Raw genomic sequence first — 12243 nt, forward strand, 5'->3', positions numbered from 1 at the left:
GCCTCTTGTTGGCGGGGTGGGGCAAAGGCTGTTGACTGGGGGTGATCGGGCGTCGAAGCCGGGCTTTCCCGCTATCTACCTTCCCCGCCCCCGACGGGGGCCTCCCGGCGAAACGTGTCCAGGCCCGAGCACTGCCCCGCTAGTTTGCCAATCTCCCGGGAGACGAGGCCAATAAAAGTTGTTTTCCCTCCTTTCTCGGGGTGGGGGCGGGGTGAAGAGCTGGGAAACTGGAGAGCCTGGAGTTGGACCTGAGCCCCACTCGTAGGGTCCGAACTGGGTGCCGCTTGTGTGCAGTAGGGACCAAGAAATTTTCATATTTTTAGGATTGTCACGTCACCCCATCTACCCACATTTGAAATGTTATCGATTCTCTTCACATTGCATACAGTCGTGCCCCAGGCGTATAAGTCATGGGATGGTTTTGGAAGCTTGTAGACGCAAAAACAGTGCTGTTTGTGATACCTAATTATCTGCTGTTAAAGTTGGTGTTAAAGAGGGTGGATGTAGTTTATTCTTTCTCGGGGTTGTGACTGGGAATGACTTTGTTTTGCAGCTTTGCAAAAATAGTGTTTGCGAAAGTACCTCAATTGGCATAAAGTTGTGTGATTGCATCTTAGGTGGAATTTGAATGTGACTCCCTACCTTTAGTTTTCCATATTTTAAGAAAATTACAAACTGATGTTGAAGCGCTCATGGAAATGTACAGAAGAGTGGAAAATAAGAATGACTCCTTTCTTGTATAATATGTTGTTACATGTTTTCTATATTGTGTGAATTCAGACTTAAAATTTTTGACCAAATAGGGAAATACTAAAAGAACCAGAAATGTTATTTCCTTGCTTTTGATTTTTGATAATGTGTCACAAATTAGTACCCAAAGTTCTAGGAAATGTACAGATGTGTTGCTATTTTTTTTTCCCTACAAATTTAAAAACGTACTTTGAGCAAACCAAATTTATTGAGATAAGTGGTCTACCAGTGGTCCCTTTTACAAGCAAACTACTTTTCAGTAGAATACTTTGTGTCCACTTTAGTTTTAACATTCTGAAAAAGCTAGAGGGAATTAAGTAGATGTGAAATATGGAAAATTGTTACTAGGATTACCTCTGTGAAGAGAGCACTACAATTACTGTCCATTTGAATGGCTCTTCTACACTCCTTAAGGAATTGTAGCATATGGGAGAGGGAATCTGAGCTGAAGTTAACTTGGAACATTCCCATGGTTTATAGTCTTCGGGATTTTATTTTTTGAGTCTTACTTCCCTCGTCTCGAAAATGGGAGTAATCTAGTGGATATTATCAAGATACATGCAAAAGCCTTTTTTATTAAAGTGTTAGAACTTAAAACTTACACAAATTTATATAGTTGTGATATTTTTTCTTTGATTGTAGACCTGTATAATTTCATAATCTCAGCGCTATATAAGGAGATATAATGCACTCTGGGGAAAGAAAATGCCTTTCCCTTTTCTTTGGCTTATATCCTTACTGAGAAGTGTGTATTAGTTTTGTCCTGATGCATAACATAATACAAACTTAGTAGCTTAACACCCATTTATTTCAGTTTCCATGGGTCAGAATTTCGGGTGTGGTATAGCTGGACTCTAATAATATCAGGATGAAATGAAGGTATCATGTGTAGCTGTAATTCTTATTTGTGGCTCAGGTCCTTTTCTAAGGGTACTACCTGTTGGCAGAACCAATTTCCTTGTGACTATATGATTGAAGTCCCCATCTTCCTCCCAGTTGTTAGCCAGGAACTGCTCTCAGTTCTTTGCTATGTGGCCATATAGGCAGCAGTTTACAGAATGGCTGTTTGCTTTTGCTTGGAATCAGGAACCATTCTCTCTGACTCTTCTGCCTCTGACTCCCCTTTAAGACTGTATTTAAAAGTTACCTGATTAGGTCAGGTTTACCCAGATAATCTTTTTGCCAAATTCAACTGGTCAATGATCTTAATTACATAGGCAGGAATCTTGCCATGTAATAGTCATAGGAAATTTATTTCATTATATCTACAGATCTCTCCTACATTTAAGGAAAGGGGATTATATAAGTGTGTGGGTCATTTTAGTGGCCTAAGAATTTTGCTTATCATGAAGAATGAAGTATCTTCAAGTTTGCCTCTTTAGAATCTGGACATACAAGGACAGGACACAGGCAGAGCAATAGCCCCCACTTGATCTTCCTTAATTTCTTTACTAATAATTATTTTGTCTTTTCCTCACTCTTTCTTAATTTCCTGGTACCTCAGCTTAAGTGCCTCCTTCTAGAAAAAGCTTTTGATTTCATTGAGAGAAAATTGTAAACAAAAACTAAGATTAGGACTGGGCTTGTGGCTCAGTAGTAGAATGCTTGCCTAGCACGTGCTAGGCCCTGAGTTTGATTCTCAGCACCACGTAAAAATAAATAAATAAAATAAAGGTATTGTGTCCAACTACAACTAAAGAAAATCATTAAAAAAAAAACTAAGATTAAAAATTTTAAGAGGGAGGAAGACATTGGGTAAAAGATGTAATTCTTGCTGTTCTTAGATACTTGTTTTATTCATTTGATACATGATACTGAATCAGAAAAGTTAAGGAATTTTAATGTTTTAGATCACATTTCTGTTAAGTGACAGGTAAATTCACATACTCATTGCATCAGACAGTTGTGTGATTGGTCCAGAAGCTTGTAGAATTCTTAGGAATAGTTATTCGAAAGTATTAAGAGGTAGCAGAAGTTTGTTATGGTATGTGCTTTGTCAGTCCAAGGAAAATCATTTTCAGGGAAGAGGCAGGCTCTTGCCTAGAATGTGCAAGGCTTTGGGTTTGATTCCCAGCAGCAGCAGCAGAGCTGGTGCGCGCGCATACACACACACACACACACACACACACACACACACACACACACAAATAAGTAGGATAGTTTTAGCTAAGGATATCAAGCTTTAACAGAGCCATGGTTGGTGGTGTAGCTTAGAGGCCCTGGTTTTGATCCTCAGCACCATAATTTTTTTTTTCATTAGGGAGATAATTGCTTAATTTAATATAGATACATATAATGGCTTGGTAAATTTTTTGTTGATCAAAGAAAAATAGAGTTCTTGGGAATTCCAATGACTCTTGCTACTTTGGTACTCTAGGGAAAAGAAGTGGGAAGCAGAAACCTAAAAAAGGTGCTCTTGCATAAGCTATAGAATGACATGATTCTTGAGGTAGGAATTAATGGTTGTGTCTTTAGAGAAGGGGGGGCTGGTTTTCTGTCATTTTGCTAGTTAAAAGAATAGGATCACAGCTTCCTACCTTAGTGCTGAGAGAAATCTTTATTGAAAAATACATGATTCTTTTAAAATGACCTTTAAGTAGGTCATAGTTACATCAGTTGGTTTTATGGTATCTTCTCCACATAAGACATTCCTTTTCTCATATTTTTCTCTTTTTCTTAATCTCTTACCAAACACTATTTGAAGAACATCTCAAGTTCTGCCTTGTATAATCCTTTGTGCTGTGAGCTTAAATGATACACCAATGAGTTGCCCAAATGATCTATGGAATTTTACTATAATTAATGTCTTTTTTAACTTGTTAGAAGCTAACATTTTGCATTGTGACTTCCTACAAACACATAAAATGAAAATAAAAGTGTTGTGAAACAATTTTTAACCTTTGTTCAGGGCATTCTAATTCTGATTTTTTTTTTTTTTTAATTAAGAATGGTTGCAACTTAACTGTTGAGTGGACTCAGCAGCTCATAGTTGGAAAAGTGTTGATTTGTAGTCTCATTAGTAATGAGGCAAGTGCAAAATAGAACTTTGAAAAGGAATCATTTCACTTTGATCAGATTGACAAACATTAAAAAGTTTGATAATATCACGTGTTGTCTGAAATTCTGGAATGTGGAGAAATTAACTACCACTTTTGGAAAGAGTGTAAATTGATAATATTTTATGAAAGATGAGAGTTTTTTTTTAATAAAGTTGAAGATACCTGTACTTTAAACCTAGTACTTTCTTTATATTCCTGATGATGGAAAGTTTTGTTCTGTATACCAGAATATATGAACAAAATGTTCACAGTAGCCTTATTTGTGGTAGCTAAAGTTGAGAAATAAACGCAGTGTTCTTTCATGGTAAAATGGATAAACTTTTGCTTTTCAAAAGTTAAAATAATCTTGGTTCTTGGGATAATCCAACTTAGCATATTCTCCTTTTGTTTTTACTAATATTCTGTTAGAAGACCTTGTACATTTTTTTCATATTGCTTTGTTATTTTGTCTGTCTGGTTCTGGTATTAGGATTATGATGGCCTCATAAAAGAGGTCAGGAAGTGACCATTATTTACTGAAAGAGTTTGTATAATACTGGTCCTAATTCTTCCTTGAATGTTAGAATTTACCAGTGATACCATCTGGACCAGAATTTTCTTTGTGGGAAGGTTTTTGGTAACATCCAAATTCAGTTTTAGGGCTATTCAGATTTTCTGTTTTATCTTGTGTCAGTTTTTTGTCATGCATTTTTTTTAATTGTATATTTTATCTAATTTGTTATCAAAAGTTGTTCATAGGTTTCCCTTGTTATCCTTCTAATGCCTGTAGGATCTGTAGGGTAGCTCTTTAATTTCTGATGTCATTTGTGTGTGTGTGTGTGTGTGTGTGTTTTGTACCGGGGATTAAACCCAGGGTTGTTTAACCCCTGAGCCACATCTCTAAGCCCTTTTTATATTTTATTTAGAGACAGGGTCTATCTATGTTGCCAAGGCTGGCTTTAAACTTGCAGTCCTCCTGCCTCAGCCTCCCAGGCCTCTCCATTGGGCTTTTTGAACCATCTAATGGTTTTTAAGTTTGCTATCTATTCAAATCAACTTTGCTAATTTTCTCTATTGTCTTTCTATTTCATTGGTCTGCCCTTTTGGTTTTCTTTCTTCACTTCCTAAGTTAAGCCTTAGGTCATAGATTTTAGATATTTCTTGTTTTCTAATAAAAAAACATTTAAAGCTATAGATTTTCCTCTAAAAGCACTGTTGCATTCTATGAATTTTAACATTTTAATACATTTTTATTATTTAGGCTTAAATAGTTCTAATTTACTTTGCAATTGCTTTTATCTGTGGATTACCTGAAAGTATGTTGTTTTATTGTTATTTGAGGTTGTTTTTATTGGTTCATTTCAATTTTACAGCATGGTGGGTTTCATTGAGGCATATTCACATATACATAACACAATTTGGATTTCAGTCCCCAGTAACACCTGCAAACCACCCCCCCCCCATCCTAATGGTTAGCCTTCTACTTTTATGGCATTCTGTTATTTCCTTGCTTTTTTCTTCTACTTCCACATATGAGGGAAAACATACTTTTCTCTGAGTCTGGCTTATTTTGCTTAAAATTATAGTCTCTAGTTCCATCCATTTCCTTGCAAGTGACATAATTTTGTTCTTTGTGGCTAAATAAAACTTCTTTGTGCATATATATCCCATTTTATTCATTCATTCATCTGTTGATGGACATCTAGGCTGATTTCATAACTTGGCTATTGTGAGTTGTGCCGCAGTAGACACAGGTATGCATATATCTCTAAAGCATGCAGACTTTAGTTCTTTTGGATAAATACCAAGCAGTGTATAGCTGGATCATATGGTAGTTCTATTTTTAGCTTTTTGAGGAATCTCCATACTGATTTCCATAGTGGTTGTACTGATTTCTTACCAACAGTGTATGAAAATTCCTTTTTATTTGGGATTGTTTTAGATATCTTATTGATTTCTAACTTAATTTCACTTTGAGGATACTCTGCATGGTTTTAATTCTTTTGAATATATTAAATCTTGTTTTATGGGCCAGCATGTGGTCTATCTTAATGTGTGGCAAGAAAATGTATGCTGTACTAAAGTACTGTTGGGTGAGTACTTTGTAAATTATAGATAGATTATGGTGTTTTGGTAATGTTTTTCAAATCATCTATGTGTTTACTGATTATTTTTTAGGGAAGGGGTCTTGTTTTATCAGTTGTTGAAAGGAATGTTAAAATAACCAAGTATGACTGGAATTATTTCTCTTTTGTCAACTTTTTTCCTCATGTATTTTGAAACTGTTATAAAACACATATAATTTATGATATTTTTGTCATTTTGATAAGTTAACCTTTTTATCATTATGAAATATTCCTCTTTTGGTAATAATATTTGTCTTGAAATTTACTTCTTTCTGGTATTAATACAGCCATTCCAGGTAAGTCGTTTTGAAGAGTTTCTATAATGAATATATCTTTTTCTATTTCTTACTTAAAACATTTTTTTCACTATATTTAAAGTATATCTTTTGACAGTAGTATATAGTTCAGTATTGCTTTTTTCCTACCCATTCCAGCAGTATGAAAGTGGAATCTTTCAATTATGGTAAACATTAATTATGTGCTAATGCCTGTCAAAAACTATGAAGTTCTGTGATTTTTACCCTACCTGCATGCTACCAGGTTATGCTGCCATAGTTTAATGATTGCTGGCAGAAGCCATGAGACTCTTCAGTCAGAGATGAAGAATAATGTATTATAGCAATAGCCAGAGAATTGGCATTTGCATCGAATCTCTGAGCCCTCTTTGCACATGGCAGTGGGTAGAGGTCCAGGTGAAACCTGCCCAGGCAATAGTTACATTACAAAAGAAGAATCCCAAGCTTAGAGAAACTCAGATATTTTATAATGGGTAGTTAAGTATGTCTTTTGCTCTGAGGGAGACCCTATAGCTCTTCCAAGTCTGTTTTCTAGGGAGTTATTGCCTCCATTTTCAAGATATGTAGGAAACTGAGAAACTCAAGTATTGTCAAAGATATTTTCTCAATTTTCCCTGTTATTTGCTTTTAAATTTTTCTACATAGTACTAGCCTGACTTTCCAGTATTATCTATGCACAGTATTATCTATCTATCTATCTATTTATTTATGGTGCTGAAGCACGAACCCAGCACCTCCCACATACTAGGCTAGTGCTCTACCACTGAGCCACAACCCCAGCCCCATATACATAGTATTTTTCTATGCATTTTCTGCTCTCACCAAATTGGATTTCATACTTGGGTCCTTTCTTTCTATATGTCTTTGATTCTGGTATTGGTAAGAAAAAAACTCATCGAACATTTGCTTTATACCAGTAAGCATTTTACAATAATGTTGTGAGGTAGTTATTGTTATGCTGATATTATTCCTGTTTTAATAAATTCAGATTAAATTTCCCAGATTTGTAATTAGGGAGGGGCGACACATTGTGGAGAAACTTGTGGTATCTAATTTTCAATTTTAGTGGTAAGAACACATAGTGTTTGCCTTAAAAACTTTTAAGCTGTAATCTAGACTCTTGTGTTTGTCCTGAACATTTGATATAATTCACAAAGGACAAAACAAGTGAACAGTGAATTGTAGGATCTGTGTAAAATCTTTCCTCATAATTTCAGTGAATATTCATTACCCTCTTTGTCACTTATTGGATTTATTGTTGTCATGAGGGGTTAGTATGTGACAGTGGTCAGAAGGCACAAAATCCCCTGTAATGTTTAAGACTAATTGTCCCAAGGCCACACAGCTAATAAGTGATAACAACTAGCATAAGAATGTTGGCTTAGTTGTAGAACCCTTAAAAGGTCATTTTTATTTCAGCCTTTTTTCTGTATGTTGAGTTCCTTTGCACTTTGAAGTTTACTTTATGGAGACTTGGTTTTCTTTTCTATTTACCATCTAATAGTTATGTTATCATGGATAGGATATTTAATTTATGGATAATTGTCTTAAGATTCTTATTTCAAAAATATCTTTAAGATTATGTGTATTTAATGGGGTACATGTGATGTTTTGGGATATATATATATATATATATATATATATATATATATCCATCCAACATTAATTATATATACTACCTCACAGAAGTTGTTTTCTTTTTGTGGTGAGACCCCTTCAAATCTACTTTTAGGGGTTTTCAAGTATACTTGTTACTAACTGTAGTAACCATGTTGTACAATAGATCTTTTGACTTAGTCCTCCTATTTCACTGAAATTTTGTATCCATTGACCATATCTTCCCAGTCCCCACCTCTACCCCCCAGCTTTTGGTAACCACCAATCTTCTCTGATTCTATGAGTTTTAAGTTATTTTAGATTACAATGTGAGATCATACCTTATTTTTGTCTTTCTGTGCCTGGTTTATTTCTTTTAACATAGTGTTTCACAGGTTCCTCCATGTGGTCTCAAATGACTGGGATAGTTAAAATTCTGTCAAATAGCTTTTTTTTTGGTACTAGGGATTGAACTAGGAGTGCTTTATCACTGGGCTGCATCCCCACCTCTTTTTATTTTTTATTTTGACAGGGTCCCACAAAGTTGTTTAGGGCCTCACTAATTTGCTGAGGTTGGCCTCAAACTTGGCAAAAAGTCCTCCTGCTTCATTCAGCGTCTTAAGTCTGGGATTACAGGCATATGCCACCACACCTACCTCAAATAAGGTGTTTTTTTTTTGTTTTTAAACATTTATATTTGTAGTTGTAGCTGACACAATACTTTTATTTTATTTATTTATTTGTATGTGGTGCTGAGGATGGAACCAAATGCTTCACATGTGCTAGGCAAGTGTTCTACAACTGAGCCACAACTCCAGCCCTCAAATAAATTTGAGAATGTTTACCACTGAGAATTTAGGGAAAAAACAAACCTGTCTTTTCTGTTTTCTCACTCATCAACCAACACAAAGACTTTTATGTTCTCTAGTATGTGGAGATTTCACCTTGCCAGTGACCAATCTATTAATTCTGTAGCGGACATTATCTGGATATCCTCTTTTTTTTTTTTTTTTAAATTTTTTAGTTGTAGATAGACACAATATCTTTATTTTATTTTTTATTTTTATGTGGTGTTGAGGATCAAACCCAGTGCTTCATGCGGGCAAGGCAAGCACTCTACCACTGAGCTACAACCCCAGCCCCTGGGTACCCTCTTAATTCAATTCTGAGTAATTGAATTAATAATCAAGAGATAGTTTCAGATCCCATAGATTGTGGGCTTAGTCCCACAACATTGTCCCCCAACTTTCATTGCCAATTACAAGCTCTAGGTTGTTTTCCCTATGCTTCCCATGACTTTCTCAAGTTTATTTATTTGCTCACAGAACTCTTGAGAAGCACTTAGTTTACTGGTGACAGAGGATATAAATGAAGAAATGCGTAGGGCCAGGCATATGGGAAGGGGTATGGAGCTTCTGTGTCCTCTCTGGACTTGCCACCTTCCAAGAAAATATGGAGGACATGTTCGGCTATCTGGAGGCTCACCTGAACTTTCTTTTGGGCTTTTACAGAGGCTTCATTATTCATGATTGATTATATTATTAGCTATTGGTGATCAGTTTAACTTTAGCCTCTCTTTTCTCTTGAGGCTGAGGAGTGAGGTTGAAAAACTCCAGTCCTCTAATAAGGCCATGGTCTTTCCTGTAATTAGCCCCCATTCTGAAGCTATCTGGGGGCTGACAGGCCACCAGTCATTTCATTAGCACACAAAGACATCACTTTGGAGATTCCAAGATTTTAGGAAAGACCAAATACATATTTTGCAATGTTGCATTGCTCAATATCTGGTAGTGGACATACAAAGTTGATAAAATATGTAGATTCTGTTCTTTAAAATGTAAATTTTGTTGAGTGATTAAAAATCAACCAAGGGGCTGGGGTTATGGCTCAGCGGTAGAGTGCTCGCTTCGCATGTGCAAGGCCCTGAGTTCAATCCTCAGCACCACATAAAAATAAATAAAGGTATTGTGTCCAACTATAACTAAAAAATAAATATTAAAAAAAAGAAAAAACCATCCGAACAGGGCTGAGATTGTAAAGCGCTTGCCTAGCGTGTGTGAAGCACTGGGTTCCATCCTCAGCGCTATGTACATACACACACACACACACACACACATAAATAAATAAATAGATAAATAAATAAATGTGTTGTGTCCATCTATAACTTAAAAATTTAAAACAAAACCTCAAAGTAATAAAACTAGCAGGATAATACATGAAGTGTTGTGGGTGCACTGAGGTAGGTTCAGGATATTTTTGCAAACGTAAAGTACAAAAGTAAGAGTATATATCCTTCTTTGTGAGGTCCTCTCTTCACATAACAATAGATTGCATTTGTGTGTTAGAAAGTGACAAACAAGACTCAGAATTTTTCAGCAGTCTTTATTTTCTAATCAAGATAACATTAATAATTAGGTACTACCTGTACTGTTTTCTTTGGCTCTCTGGGAAGATTTCTCTTCATAATTGTTGAATTAGTTTAAAGGTCAGGGTGTAGATTGAGACATCACTGTCTGTCTCGGTCTTAGAAAGGTAGGGAAAAAAGTGTTTTATACATAATCAAGCATGAATATAACTTCTCTCATTTAAGCTACCTACTGTCCTTTCTTACTGTTAAAGCTCAGTTGTCTCATTGTTATCTGACAGTTTTTCCCATCTAATTTAGTCTACCTGATTAGTCTACCTAAAATCAGAGGTTGATTTCCTCTTTAGCTCCATTTCTCTATTTACAAAGAAAGCAAATATACAGAAATTCTTGTGATTTAGCACAAGGTATAAAAGTTAAAGAACATTTTCGGCTTTTTCTTTTGTACCTTAAATTAATTTTTTGGAAGAAAAATTAAATTGCTAGTTACAAATTAAAGAGCTTATATGTTCACAGATGAAGAAAGTACTGTCTGGCCTGGAATTATAGCTCAGTGGTAGAGCGCTTGCCTAGCATGTGTGAGGCACTGGGTTCGATTCTCAACACCGTGTATAAATAAATAAAAATAAAATTCTATCAAAATAAAAATTCCATCATGTGATACATGATTAGGAAACCCATTGTCAGAGTTCTCTGGTGTATAAATAAATAAAAATAAAATTCTATAAAAATAAAAATTCCATCATGTGATACATGATTAGGAAACCCATTGTCAGAGTTCTCTGGTGTTGGTATCACATTGTGTCAAATTCTAACTCTACCTCTTTCTAGTATGTAAACTTGAGCAAACTCATTAACCTTTTTAAACCTCAGTTTTCTCCTCTGCAAAATGGAAATAAAAAGAGTATTTTCTCATGAGCTCTTGTGAGAGTTAAGGAGTTAGCTTTTAATCACTAGACTATTTTGTATTATACATAGATCTAAAGTACATAGATTTTAAACTTGAGAGGTGAATAAAGTTATCATCTAGATGACGGATAAGGTTACTTCCCAAAAGGAAATAATTTGGGCTCACCATGTAGAACTAGGAATAGATAAAAATCTTAATGAGAGTGGTCAGAGGATTAAGTACTCTCCTGGTTAATTGAGTGATAAAGATAATAACTAGTGTTTTCTGCTTATTGTTAAGCATATTTAAAAAAAATAGACTCTTTTTCTTTCTTTAGACATGTTCTGAATCTGGCAAGACAGTGTTATGCTTCCTTGATAACTAAGTTTTTATAGTTTTATCAAGATTATTTATGAATATTAGGCCTTGCATGGATAATCCTGCAAGCAAAAGCAGGATTTTATAAGTATTTTATAACTTCATTCTTAAAGTGAGTTCCTAGGTAAAATAAATGCTTTTTTCCCTCATAAAAGTGGGATATAGACAACAAAATTGTGGTTAACTGTTTTCTTTGTGAGTTGTGGATATTTAAATTTTAGTTTAAATTTTTGAATTTAATTTTATTTAAATATAAGGGTAACATGGTATAGAAAAGAGAAGTCTAATGCAGGGCACGAGATTATAAGATCCAAGTTGGAGTCCTGCCCTTGCCCATGGTGTTTTGCATGTTAGGCAAACATTCTTATCCCTGAGCTACATCCCTAGCCTGAACTCTGAGTTTTAATTATAGCTGTGTCACTGATTAACTAGCTTTGTATCTTTGAGCCATTAGTTCTCTAGGCCTCAGTTTCTTTATTTTTAAAATTACTGTCTTGGATGAAATAGCAGATTTCTAAGATTCCTGTAAATGTAACTCCTATTGAAATAATCATGAAATCAGTCTGAATTAAGTAATGCATTTTTTAATTTGGAAGTCTTTCATTTTCAAAGATGTAAGTATGATATTTTGCCTCTCCACCTCCCAGCTGTGTATTAGAATAATTGATGCTTTCCTCTAACTTAATAAGTCTGTAGACCAAAGACAGTGTTGATACTTAATATTTATAGTTTTTGGTGCCAAATGTAGGAGTGTGTTATCTTTATTTACTTGATGAAAAAGAGAAAGTGATCTCATATAATTTGT

At 35.0% G+C, this 12243-nt stretch overlaps 1 long non-coding RNA gene across 1 annotated transcript in view; it reads right to left on the reverse strand.

Moving 5' to 3' along the window:
- The window catches only part of LOC125613530, a 19791-nt gene extending 9420 nt beyond the window's left edge, over nt 1–10371 (reverse strand). The window contains exon 1 of the long non-coding RNA XR_007344062.1: nt 10235–10371. This is a non-coding gene — a long non-coding RNA (uncharacterized LOC125613530). The remainder of the gene's footprint in view (nt 1–10234) is intronic.
- Between the last annotated feature and the right edge of the window lie 1872 nt (nt 10372–12243).

This window comes from Marmota marmota, unplaced genomic scaffold (assembly GCF_001458135.2).
Source record: "Marmota marmota marmota unplaced genomic scaffold, marMar, whole genome shotgun sequence".
NCBI lineage: Eukaryota > Metazoa > Chordata > Mammalia > Rodentia > Sciuridae > Marmota > Marmota marmota.